Genomic DNA, 12,701 nt, shown 5'->3' with positions numbered 1-12,701 from the left:
TTAAGAGTCTCTGTTCTCCTTTTCCTCTGAACCTAGCTTAACCACTGAAGAAAATAAAACCACGAAAAAAGACACCGAGAAAATCCTTCATAAAACTGGTATGCAGGGTGCTTTTCAGTTACTAAGTACTCTAGCCCACTTGGGTTTTATTAAAATCAAACCAAAAAAAATTTAAGTGTGATTTGCTAAAGGAAAACATAGATGGGAATGAAGTGAAATAAGGAAAGAAATAACTGCTGGAGACAGAGTCAAAAGGTCACAGGGCACAGAAACTTCTAGAACTTGATCTGAAAGTGAATTGGCATATGCCAGAGAGGTCCAAAGCCGTTCACTCCTTCAATGGATGTGCTCTCTCTGGTGCCCTTTCAGCTGCCCTTTCAGGGGTGGCTGTGAACAAGGTATCTTCCCACACATACCCAATTTCCTGACATTCAGCCGCAGTTCCTGGCTTCCTCTCCACTGGAAGCACTCCGCATGCCAATAATTTGCATGTGTCCATCTATCCCAACTGTGTCCGCAGCATGAGGAAAAAGAATGTGGTCCTGGATGACTAAGATCTCAGAGGATTTTATGAGTGCAGGGAACTTTCGTCGGCCATAAATGAGAACCGGGCCCAGCGCAATCAGTCTCCACATCTAAATTAAAAGCTGTCTCACTGTCTCCCACAGCGTCCTCAGCGATGGCAAGAGGAAATAAAAGAGCTGAGGGAGCGCCAGATTGTCAGCTTGGGCTTCTCAACTGGGGACTTCTTTTTTTGTTTTTTTCTGAGGGAGATTGGGGAGATTTGCTTGGAAGTAGATGGTTTTAGTTCTGTTTTGTTTTTGTATTTTCATATGAAACTATAAAACTTTTCTTAATAAAATTTTATTTAAATTAAAAACAATCTTATTTTACATATCAATCCCAGTACCCTTTCCCTCCCATTCTCCCATGTACCCTGCAAAGCCCCCATCTGACCCCCATCCACTCCCCAGAGAGGGTGAGGCCTCCCATGGGGGATCATCAAGTCTGTCACATCATTTGGGGCAGGACCAAGGACACTCCCCACCCCCGTGTATCTAGGCTGAGAGAGTATCCCTCCATAGGAATAAATATTGGTTCCACTGTCAGAGGCCCCATAGACTGTCCAGACCTCCCAACTGACACCCATGTTCAGGGGGCTAGTTCGGTCATATGCTGGTTTCCCAACTGTCAGTCTGGGGTCCATGAGCTCCCCTTTGTTCAGGTCAGCTGTTTCTGTGGGTCTCCCCAGCATGGTCTTGACACCTTTGCTCATCACTCTTCCCTCTCTACAACTGGATTCCAGGAGTTCAGCTCAGTGCTTAGCTGTGGATCTCTGCTTCTGCTTCCATCAGCTACTGGATGAAGGCTCTAGGGTGGCATATAAAGTAGTTCTCATTCTCATTATAGGGGAAAGGCATTTAAGGTAGCCTCTCCACTACTGCTTAGATTCTTAGTTGGAAAGTGAATGTTTTTTAAGCAACTGGAGCATCAAGCACTAAAGACAGCTAAAAATTACAGTTTTTGTGGAATCTTAACTTTGGATGCCTTTGTGAACAAGTTACTGGAAAATCCAGTCTGATCTTTTCAGAATCTTTGATAGGTTAATCTAATTAAGCCAACATTTACTTAGTGATGAGTCTGTGCCAAGCATCGCTCAACTCAGTGGGCACCATGCTCTTACTCTCTATCTTATTCTCTCTTTCTCTTATTTTCTTGCCTCAATCCCTCCTTTTCCTCTCTTTCCCTTTTTCTCCCCTCTCATTCCTCATTTTGTCATCATTGCTCCAACCTATATGTATAATAAAAATCATGTCTAGCCTTCCTGTAGTTCTGTCTGACCTAGTCTCTGATCTATTAAATTATTTTGAAACTTAATCTTTCTTCTCTAAGTATTCAAGTCCACTTAACATGATCCAATTTGCACACTTAATGAGATGTTCTCTAGTCCACTGTCCAAATAAAGCTATAGAACAAGACTGGGACAGTGTAACCCAGTGAAATGCCATATGCCACCCAAGAGGCCTTCAAATCACAGCTACATGCTCTAGTTCACTGCTATCTGATTGCCAATAGTGCTGGGATGTAAACTGCTGTTTCCAGAGAAACTCAACAGAATTTTGGAATATACTAAATGCCTTGCAGATACCCACTGATCAATCTGCCCTTCAAGGATGATGGAATTAGTTCAGAGGCCCAAATGTTAAAGGCCATCCTCACCAACACAAGAAGTTTAAGGCCCATGAGACCCTTCCAGGTTACAAGAGACCCTTCTCCAGAAAAAAACTTTAAAAAGGAACGAAAGAAGGAAACAACAGAGAGAATAAAAGAGAGAAAGAGAGAGAGACACACACACACAGAGACAGAGAGAGAGCACAACAGAGAAAGGATGCCCATGACATCTGTGAACACCACAGAGGAAACATGGGCTTGCTCCTCAGTCAAAAGTTTAGCTAGCAATTTTCTTCTGGGATTTGCTGTAACAAACTTTGCTTGCCTGCTTAATAGACATTTTCAAGATATGCAAATTCATACTTAGCTATTAACTAAGAACACATTAATCAAAGCACTCCTTCCAATACTTTAATTGTAATTATAACTAGACATACCCTGTGTGTTTCTATTTTTTAGTTTTTTATTTTTTTATTTATTAAGATAATATAATTACATCATTTTTCCTTTCCCTTTTCTCCCTCCAAACCCTCCCTTGTACTTCCTCTTGTTCTATTTCAAATTCATGGCCTCTTTTTTTTCATTATTGTGGTGTGTGTGTGTGTGTGTGTGTGTGTGTGTGTGTGTGTTCCTAAATACTCAAATGCTACCTGCTTAGTCTATATAGTGTTACTTAGATGTATGTGCTTTCATGAGTGTTTCTCTAGCATATCTTGGAAAGGCCTGTTTCAGTTACTACTGATGTATTATTTTATTTGTTTCATACTTTCTTCACAGACCTGAGATGCTCAAGTGTTTAATCTTAGCTATTAGTATAATATGATTAAGGATTATACAGAAACTATTAAAAGTAAGATAATGTATTACAAATCCTATATTAACTCCTAATATGAACAACTTCTAACAATATTTACTAATATAATATTATTATTTACTAATATAATAAAAGGAGTATTTAATAGAGATCACTGTATCTTTAATTGATACATAATAATTCTATATCACTAGAGACCAAAGATGACAAGGGGCCTCCTTCTGAAATTTAGAGATCAGTGACATTACGACCAGCATCACAATAGTTTTATCTTGCTCATAGATACTCTTAAATGAGTGGTTAACCCTGAGCAGAGTTTGGAACTGATATACACTAACTATCTCACATGCGTACCTCATCCAGCAATAAAGCGGGTAACATTCTCCCAATACACAAAGGAACAATGGTCACACTTGAGGATAGTGATAAGCAAATCACCCAAGGTGACATAACATAGTAAAAAGAGCACTGCTACATGATTGTCTAAGTTAGGGTTCCCAGTGATGGGATACAACACATGACCAAAAGCAACTTGGGGAAGCAAGGGCTTGTTTCCACTTTCACTTAGGTCACAGTCCAAACCTGAAGGAACTCAGGACAGAAACTCAAGGAGGCAACTAAAGCAAAAGCAATGCAAGTATGCTGCTGACTGACTTGTTCCCCAGGGTTTGCCAAGCCTGCTTTCTTATAGCACTAGGACCACCAGCCCACGGGTAGCACTTCTTACAGTGGGCTGGACCTTCCTGCATAGATCATCAATTAAGAAAATGCACCATAGGTTTGCCCACTGGCCAAGCTGGTGGGGGCATTTTCTTTATTTAAGTTCCCTCTTCCCAAGTAACTCTAGCTTGTGTCAAGTTGACATAAAACTATCCAGAATAACAATAAGTGATGGTGGTGGTGGTGATGATGATGAAGATAGGTAGATATATATATATATAGATGATAGAAAATAAATAAATACACATAATGATAGATACATACATAATAATAGTTAATATAGGTAATAAATGATGGTAGGTATATAACAGATATATTAGTAGACAATAGATGAATCAGATAAAAGGCAGATATATAGATGCATAGATAATGATGTGTAATAATAATAAGTAAAGATAACAAATGATCACAGATAGTTATATGATAGATGATAAGTGTATCAGAATGGCAAGTTATAGATGATAAATATATAGAAGACAGACAGACAGACAGACAGATAGATATTAGACACACAGATAGATAGATGATAGGTTAAAGGCAGGTGAGTACATTGCCATAACCATGTATCAATAAGCAAAGCAGCTAATTCCTCTTCCCTTTAAGTCAGACTTTACGACAAAGTCAATCTCAGAACATTTCCTCACTTCACAGGGACATTTCCAGGCCAGATTAAAACCAGAGCAACAGCCACTTTGGCCCAAGAACATACCACTTGTAAACATCTATTTTTAGAATTTCACATGGGTATTACTAGCCAAAGTGTCATTAAGCTGCCACTCAGGAATTATCGCTGTGTTTATTACCGGCATGTGCTATGCTGCTTAGGATATGGGTCCCTGTTTCACATGGCTGTCTTTTAGAAAGCCAGCATTTTTTCCTCATATTTCAATATCAGTATGCCTCTTCTTAGTAACTAGTATGCTTCTGTGGGTATTGTGAACCTTGTGAATAAAGATGCTTTTCTTCATGCCTTGAGAGCTAGGAAATGCATTCTCACCCCAAGAGACTGCAATGACGACTTGTACAAAACAGGGTGTGGCTCAGTCCTGCTAATTCCCCCATCACTTCTGCTACACCACCTTTTTTATATCCATGCTGTGCTGTTCTTATTTTTTCTCCTATCATAGCCTATTACAGATGACATGCTTTTCAAACACTAAGTAGAAACATTCACACATTTATTCATCTCTGTGTGTGACGGAATCTCTGAATTTGCAAGTAAAGTTGATACCTGCACCAGTTAGACAGGGAGCTCCTCAGTAGCAGGGAAAGACTCTCATTCGACTCTGTATTCACAGAAGAGTCACCTGAGTTGACAGACAGTTGGCACTTAGCAAACACTGGTGACATGAGTGGATTTGAAGTGTCCCTAAGGAAATCTATAACGTTTCTGCAGAGCTTCAGAGAACTTGGATCTGCATCTTAGCAATACACTCCCCTGTGAGCTGTCAAAATAGATTCTGACTCATCAAAAGTGGAAAGAGCATGAAGTTGTAATTAAATTTTAGTGCACCTATTAATGGAGTTCACTATTAACCCCACTAGTATGAGCAATTAATATTAATTAGTAGTTATAATAAAAATAAATTATTGACCTTAAAGTACAGCTCTCTTGATTATATCTATGTATATATAATGTACATGTGATTTTTTTCACAAAAATAAAATCAGATAAAGCCAAAAAAAGACTTGGGAGAGAAAAGCAATCTGTTGGAATAGGGTCAGTGACTTAAAATGCAAGTGTAGCTAACAGAATGTATATGGCACAGAATTATATGGCATAAAATGTGTGGCACAGATTCCCTAGCACACAGTCCTCTGAACAGTACCCTATCAGAGGTCATAAAGGCATAGTAAATACTTGATAAGAAACTGAAACTCCTGTTTTTGTATTATGTAGACATCACAAAGCACTATCTGCTGGATCTTCTGTTGAGACTGGGGACTGCTTGGGACTAACAGCAGGTTTCAATACTCACCATCCACTAATGAGATACGCAGTCCTCTATTTGCTCACTTTGAAATGATGATCACTCATAACACTTATTAATGGGATAATTGTAAGGATTTAATGATATAGTATGCTAAGTATACTTTATTCTGTGGCGTATTGATCATATATGCTGAATAAAAGGGAGCATTCTTACTTATTTTTTTCCTATTCATCCTAAACATGACATGTCTATATAAAGAAAACTAAAATGCAGATATTATGCTCTTGGCCAAGAACACCCATTAGTTCAATTTCTGACATCACCCCAGACTACCCACCCTGCCTGAGTTCAAGATTATGTCAGATCTCTATAGAAAGTTTCTGTGACAAGGGATGAGAAACGAACCAGGCTCATTAATAGATAACTTCAAAATCCTCTTAACATAAGAGGAATAATTAAAAATAACAGAGCTTCTTGACTATTTCAAAGCGACACTGAGAAATGAGACTTGAATTTAAAACAAGCATCATTAACAAGATTGAAATATTTAGGAACCTCATTACTGATTTCCAAGGATTAGATTCATAAAAACAAACACTTGTGAGGCATATCCTAAATTTATGGGTTGAAGATAATTCTTTGCTCTAATAGATAAATCTCTTTAAAATAATGACATTATAAGACATGTTTGCATTTAATTTAGTATTTATGAGAGATACTGTATACTTGCCTACATATAGCCCAAGCTTATAGATCTACAAATTGGTGGTTAATATAATCTCCTAAAATACTGGCCTGAAGTCTTCATAAACCCACTTGGGTATCTGGGTTCTCTGTATGCTACAACTGACTGCAGGGACAGAAAATGACATTAGCATCATGTCTACACAAAGGCCAACTTTGCATTTAGAGAGCAAATGCACGCCTGGCTGACCCATTATTAAATAAGCTTAGCACATTGCGACTATGGGAATTGGAAATATGTGTCCCTGAAAGCTGTTACAAGGTCGCACGTACCACTACTAACACGTGTTTGCAGATGCCCACACTGGAGTACCAAGAACTCAAATTCAAGGGGCCAAACTGAGTGCTTTTAATACCTGTCATCCTGCCCTACACCTCCACACAAACGTCTGTCACCTGGGCATGTAAACATTGGCTTTATTATCTTGCAAGTGAGAAAGTTTTGCCCCTGAAGGTGTGAACTGTGAGGGCAATTACCTGATTCTCTCTGAGAGTAAGTTCATCTGCACTCAATACTCAAATTCTGCGTGAGAACTGATAGGTGTTTCCCTCCAACTACACAGTGCTTGTAAGCATAGATCCACGTTGGAATTTTTGTCTGACCTTGTTCAATACACTTCCTCTCCAGACCTCAGACTTTCATCTGTAGGGAAAAAATATAGTAGAGGGTTCAGAGGATTCCTGTGATGGTTAAATGAATTGATATATTCATTAGTCTTCCTAAGATGCCATAAGGAAATGCCATAGACTAGGGTTTTGGACAACAGGAAATTGTTTAAACAAGAAGCTCCAAGGCCAAGAATGAGGTTTCAGCAAGATTAGATTTCTTATGAAATGGTTTTCCTACTCTGTGAAAGACCACCTATGCACATGTCCTTATCAAGTAAATGGAGTGATCTGTCTTTCTCAGTCTTTTTCTTATGAAGCCACTAATGGCTTCATGGGGAGGCCCATTCTAATCAGCTCATGTAGCTCCAACTGTAGTCCAAAGTCCTAATGTATAAATGTGTCACATTGGGGTTTAAATGTTTACATATAAGGGGAATGTATAGAGAGAGTTGAGTCCATAACCTGCATGCCTACTAATGTGTCAAGTACTAAGTGATGACTGCTATTGCTCCTGTGCCAGGCACTTCACTGATCGCCATGACTGTCTAACTTTCAAATGTCTCAGCAGAACAGACATGGGTATTTCCTCTTTGCCTGAGGAAGTCAAGCTGAGTTGTCGACCTTGACTTTGGGTGGGTAAATCTGATGTGATAGAGCCTTAACTCTGTATCCAACCTGTTTTCCTTTTTACCATGATATATCTTTAAGCTTTTAACAATGTCTACCAATTCTCTAACATTTTTGTTAATCAAAATATCAAGATTTTGAAGTAATTGCAGAACACAGTAAAGTGAAATTGACTGTGATGGGAGAGGAGCAAAAAAGAGGGGAATAGCAGAGTATAAGGGATCTGAAGGGGACATTATAAAATGGAAGCGGCAGAGGCAGATGGATCTCTGAGTTCAAGGGCAGCCTTGTCTACAGAGTTGCAGTTGGTGAGGGGCAAGACCAGCTCTTCCATTCTCATGCCCCCCAGTGATGGCTCTCCCACCTGTGGATGGTTCCAAAGAGTGGGAGAAGGACATAGAAGGGCATATTTCTACAATACTTGCCTTGGTAGCAAGTGGGGCATCTAACTCAGCCCATTCCTCACTGCCTTTGCCTCTTCAGATTTGCCTCTCTCCCTAGCACATGAATCATTCTCTCTCTCTCTCTCTCTCTCTCTCTCTCTCTCTCTCTCTCTCTCTCTCTCTCTATCTATCTATCTATCTCTCCTCTTCTCTCCCTCCCTTTTCTTCTCTCCCATTTCACTACCCTATATTCATTCACCATAATGGTGTCTGACTCTCTGACCAGTGCCAGAAGTGCCAGGTAGGCTCACAGGTGAAATTCTTCCTGCCCCAAGCCTAGAGACCTGGGGTGGAGCTGTGCTTGTCCTCCAGAATCCACCAGGCTTAGAAATGTATTTTTATGCATTTATATATACACACATTGAAAAGTTATTCCACTTGGGGTGATGATGCTCCCACCCAAGAGCCATAGGTTTTCTCACAAAAATCCAGTGCTAGACATGGGAAGCCTCCCCTTGAGTATGCCAGTCAGGGGAGTCTTAGAGACTTTCAAAACAATACAAGGTATTTCTATTTCCCTTGGTTGCCTCCCAGAACTTGGAAGAACCTACTTCTGAAGATACCATATACTTAGGACCAGGCCTTAGAAAGATCAAGCTATAACTGACCTGGAAGCCTTCTTCCTAAGGACCAGTTCCCATCAAATCCAAAGGCTCTATTCAAGCTATCAAGGGAGCTTTATTCCAAGATAAACGTTCTTCTTCAAGAACCAATGTAGGTCTTTGAAGTGCAGATGATGCGGGGTGCCCTTCTGTCCTCTATGATATGTGTTGCTTTTATTGATTGATGAATAAAAATGCTTTGTTCTATGACAAGGCAGAACATAGCTAGGTGGGAAGTGCAAGTAAAGATACAGGGGAAAAAGAAGGCAGTCTGGGAGATGTGAGCAGCTGTCAGAGAAGCAAGATGTAAGGTAAAAAGCCATGAGCCATATGGTAAAATATAAACTAATAGAAATGTAAGAGCTAGCTAGTAAAAACCCTGAGCCATCAGCCAATTATAATTAATAGTAAGCCTCTGAATGGTTATTTAGAAAGACAGAGCAGGACACAGAAAAACACCCAGCTACAGCTATCCAATTGTAGTTAAGGCCCACTCAATAGAAGAATAAGAGGGAATTTGTGCCTGACATGATTAACCTAGACAGCTTCCCATGGTTGCTGATATCATGGACTCTAGAGGAGAACCTACTACTGTCATTTTCCTAAACCAATATGATTCCTAAATACATATCCCTATACCCACGGGTCAGTGTAGATTTCACCCCCCATAAAATCACAGACAGAGACTATTACAGAAATCCACACCTGTTCAAAATAAAAGAACAAGGGCCTGTGGGTGCCCAACCCCAACTGATAGATCTACAACACAGCACATGTAGCCTCTGCTGGAGTCGTACAGAAGAGGGAGAAGAAAGGGAGGAAAAGACTGTAAGAGTCAGAGGACCAGGATGCCTGTTGCCAGATACAGTTTTCAATATATGACTGTGAAGCTACACTCATTAAATCACAATGACTGATGTAGTCACCTAAAGAAGACCTGCACAATGATAACACCAGTTGGCATGCCAACGTGGATAGGGGAAATCTTACATGACCAGATGAAGAGCTAGAGATAATTAATGGCTACTGAGAGAGGGAGAATACATCTCCACAAGGGATAAGGTTCCCTGATAGACTGTGCAATGCCAAGAGGTCATGCTTGAACACACTCACATATGAGCAACACCAAATGTACTCGCCAGACATTCATATACACATATGCATACATATCAAACAATAATTAAAGGAGAGGTCATGACCTTGAGAAGAAGTTGGGAGGACAGAGAAGTTTGGCGGCAGAGGGGATAATAGAAGTGGTATAAGCACTAGATTCACGTATGAAATTGACAAAAAACATAAAATTTGAGTAAAAAATATTCATTTCTCAGTCACACATTATACTGAGCCACAGATAAGCAGGGAAATTCGGACCATTGGCTAAATGGACTCATCCCAATGGCTAAATGTTCCAAATCAGAAATATGCACACCACATCTCATGACTCTCTGGCCAGAATCTACCCATCCACAGAGTAAGTATCTGGGAAGGTTAAAAAAAGATATATTTGTAAAAGAGCACTTAAGATGATCTAGTGCATTGGTTCTCAACCTGTGGATCTCAACCCCTTTGGGGACTGAACAACCCATTCACAGGGGTTGCCTAAGACCATTAGAAATTTCATATATTTGCATTACAATTCTTAACAGTAACAAAACTACAGTTATGAAGTAACAACAAAAATAATTTATGGTTGGATCAGCACAATACAAGGAGTTTGTATTAAAGGTTTGCAGCATTAAGGAGGTTGAGGACCACTGCTCTAGTATAGCATTTGACAGTCAAATAGTATACGATTTTGCAGCAGGACTAAACATCTGTATTTCCAGTTAACTGGTGGTTTTGTCATTTTTTTCTGTTATTAGATAAAAGTAACACCTAGTAAAACTACCAGAACTACTCCATGTGGGGTTGGGTAGAGGCCTTGGAATAGGGAAAAAGGCCAGGGAATGTGCAGAAGCTGCATTTTTTGGTTTCAAATGACTGACTGTCCTGAGGAATTCCCTAAACCTGGGTCCCAAGTTGCTTAAGAATTCCTAAATGCACCGGGCGGTGGTGGCGCATGCCTTTAACCCCAGCACTCAGGAGGCAGAGGCAGGTGGATCTCTGTGAGTTCGAGGCCGGGCTGGACCGACAGCCTCCAAAACAATACAGAGAAACCCTGTCTCGTAAAACTAAAAAAAAAGAAAGAAAGAATTCCTAAATGCTTCGCAAGAGAATTAGGAAATGAAGATATCTCCATGGCTAGAGTTGGGGTGGAGGGGGATGACCTAAATACCAGCTATAAAGATATAACTTGCTATATCTCAAAAATTATAGAGTAGCATACATATGCACAATGGCATGTATGCACACACGCATAGGCACACAGGTGCATACACACATGCATAAATGCACACAAACACACCCAGATGAAATAAGAACATGTTTCAACAAATAAATGTTTCTTGTGGGAAATGATTCCTGTAGTAAAGCTTCTTAAATCTTTATCAAGAGATGGGGGTGGGGTGAAACACACAGAGAGAAATGGAATAAAATAATGATTTCCTGAAAAACCTGGGACACTGAAATGTCTACTCTAAGAAATTGAGCACATTAGCCCAGGGAAATGGGCATGTGAAGAAATCAGAAGGGATGAAAGCGGAGAAAGGGCTTTCTTCTGAGGAATACTGCAGAGGTTTCTAGTAGTCCCTCAACTGTGTTTTACAGAAGCAAGTTTGCCTCCCATTCTGTCATTAGACCATCTCCATATGAAACAAGTCTGTACAGCCTCATAAAGTCTGTGATCCCATAACTCAAATAATTACCTAACAGGTCATCAAAACCAGATGCTGTGCTAGCAAATTTATGTGCAGAGTACTAGGCCCTGGCTAATTTTATCTCATTCCAAAGGCATAGTCAGTGATTCTGTTGTGGTTGAGGAAAATCTTATGTGTTTATAGATCGGGTAAACATATGAATCTTGTTCAGCACTAACAATCTCACATAGAGGCTCCAGCTTACAAAATATCTGCCGTATTCAAGAGATGGATTTTTCAAAGTTATGTGTTATAATAATGGTAATTACTCCCCACATCCATAATAGAAAATGCATTTTGATAGTTCAGGATTTAGTTCTCAGATAGACAACTTATAGAGCTTTTTATTTTGGGAGGGGAGTTTCAAGACAGGGTTTCTCTGTGACTTTGGAGGCTGTCCTGGAACTAGCTCTTGTAGACCATCTGGTCTCGAACTCACAGAGATCCGCCTGCCTCTACCTCCTGAGTGCTGGAAATAAAGGTGTGTGTCACTTTTTTATTTAATTAGAAAGAATCTTGTTTTACTTGTAAATCCAAGTTTCCTCTCCCTCACCTCCTCCCCTGCCCTTCACCAATCCCCTACGCTATACTCCTTCTGCTCCCCAGAGAGGATGAGACCTTCCATGGAGGATCTTCAAAGTCTGTCACATCATTTGGAAGAGGGCCTAGGCCCTGACCCGTGTGTCTAGGCTGAGAGAGTATCATTCTCCGGGGAATGGGCTCCCAAAGTCCATTCATACACTAGGGATAAATACTGATCCACTACCAGAAGCCCCATAGACTACACAGGCCTCCTAACTCACACCCACCATCAGGGAATCAGGATCAGTCCTATGTTGGTTTCAATCATCAATCTCATTATAGGGGAAGGGAATTTAAGGCAGCCTCTCCACTATTGCTTAGATTCTTAGTTACGGTCATCCTTGTAGATCTCTGGATATTTCCCTAGTGCCTGATTTCTCCTTAAACCTATAATGGCTCCCTCTATTATGGTATCTCTTTTCTTGCTCTCCTCTATTCTTCCTCTGACTCAATCTTCCTGCTCCCTCATGTCCTCCTCTTCCCCTCCTCTTCTCCCATTCTCTTTCTCGAAACTAACCCTCCTCCTCTCTCCTCATACTCCCAATTTGCTCAGGAGATCTTATCCCTTTCCCCTTCTCCAGGGGACAATGTATGTCTCTCTTAGGGGCCTCAATGTTATCTGGTTTCTATGGCAGTGTGGATTGTAGGCTGATAACCCT

This window comes from Mesocricetus auratus, unplaced genomic scaffold, assembly GCF_017639785.1.
Source record: "Mesocricetus auratus isolate SY011 unplaced genomic scaffold, BCM_Maur_2.0 Super-Scaffold_100020, whole genome shotgun sequence".
In the NCBI taxonomy this organism is placed as follows: domain Eukaryota; kingdom Metazoa; phylum Chordata; class Mammalia; order Rodentia; family Cricetidae; genus Mesocricetus; species Mesocricetus auratus.
Note: the sequence above shows the minus strand (reverse complement) of the source record.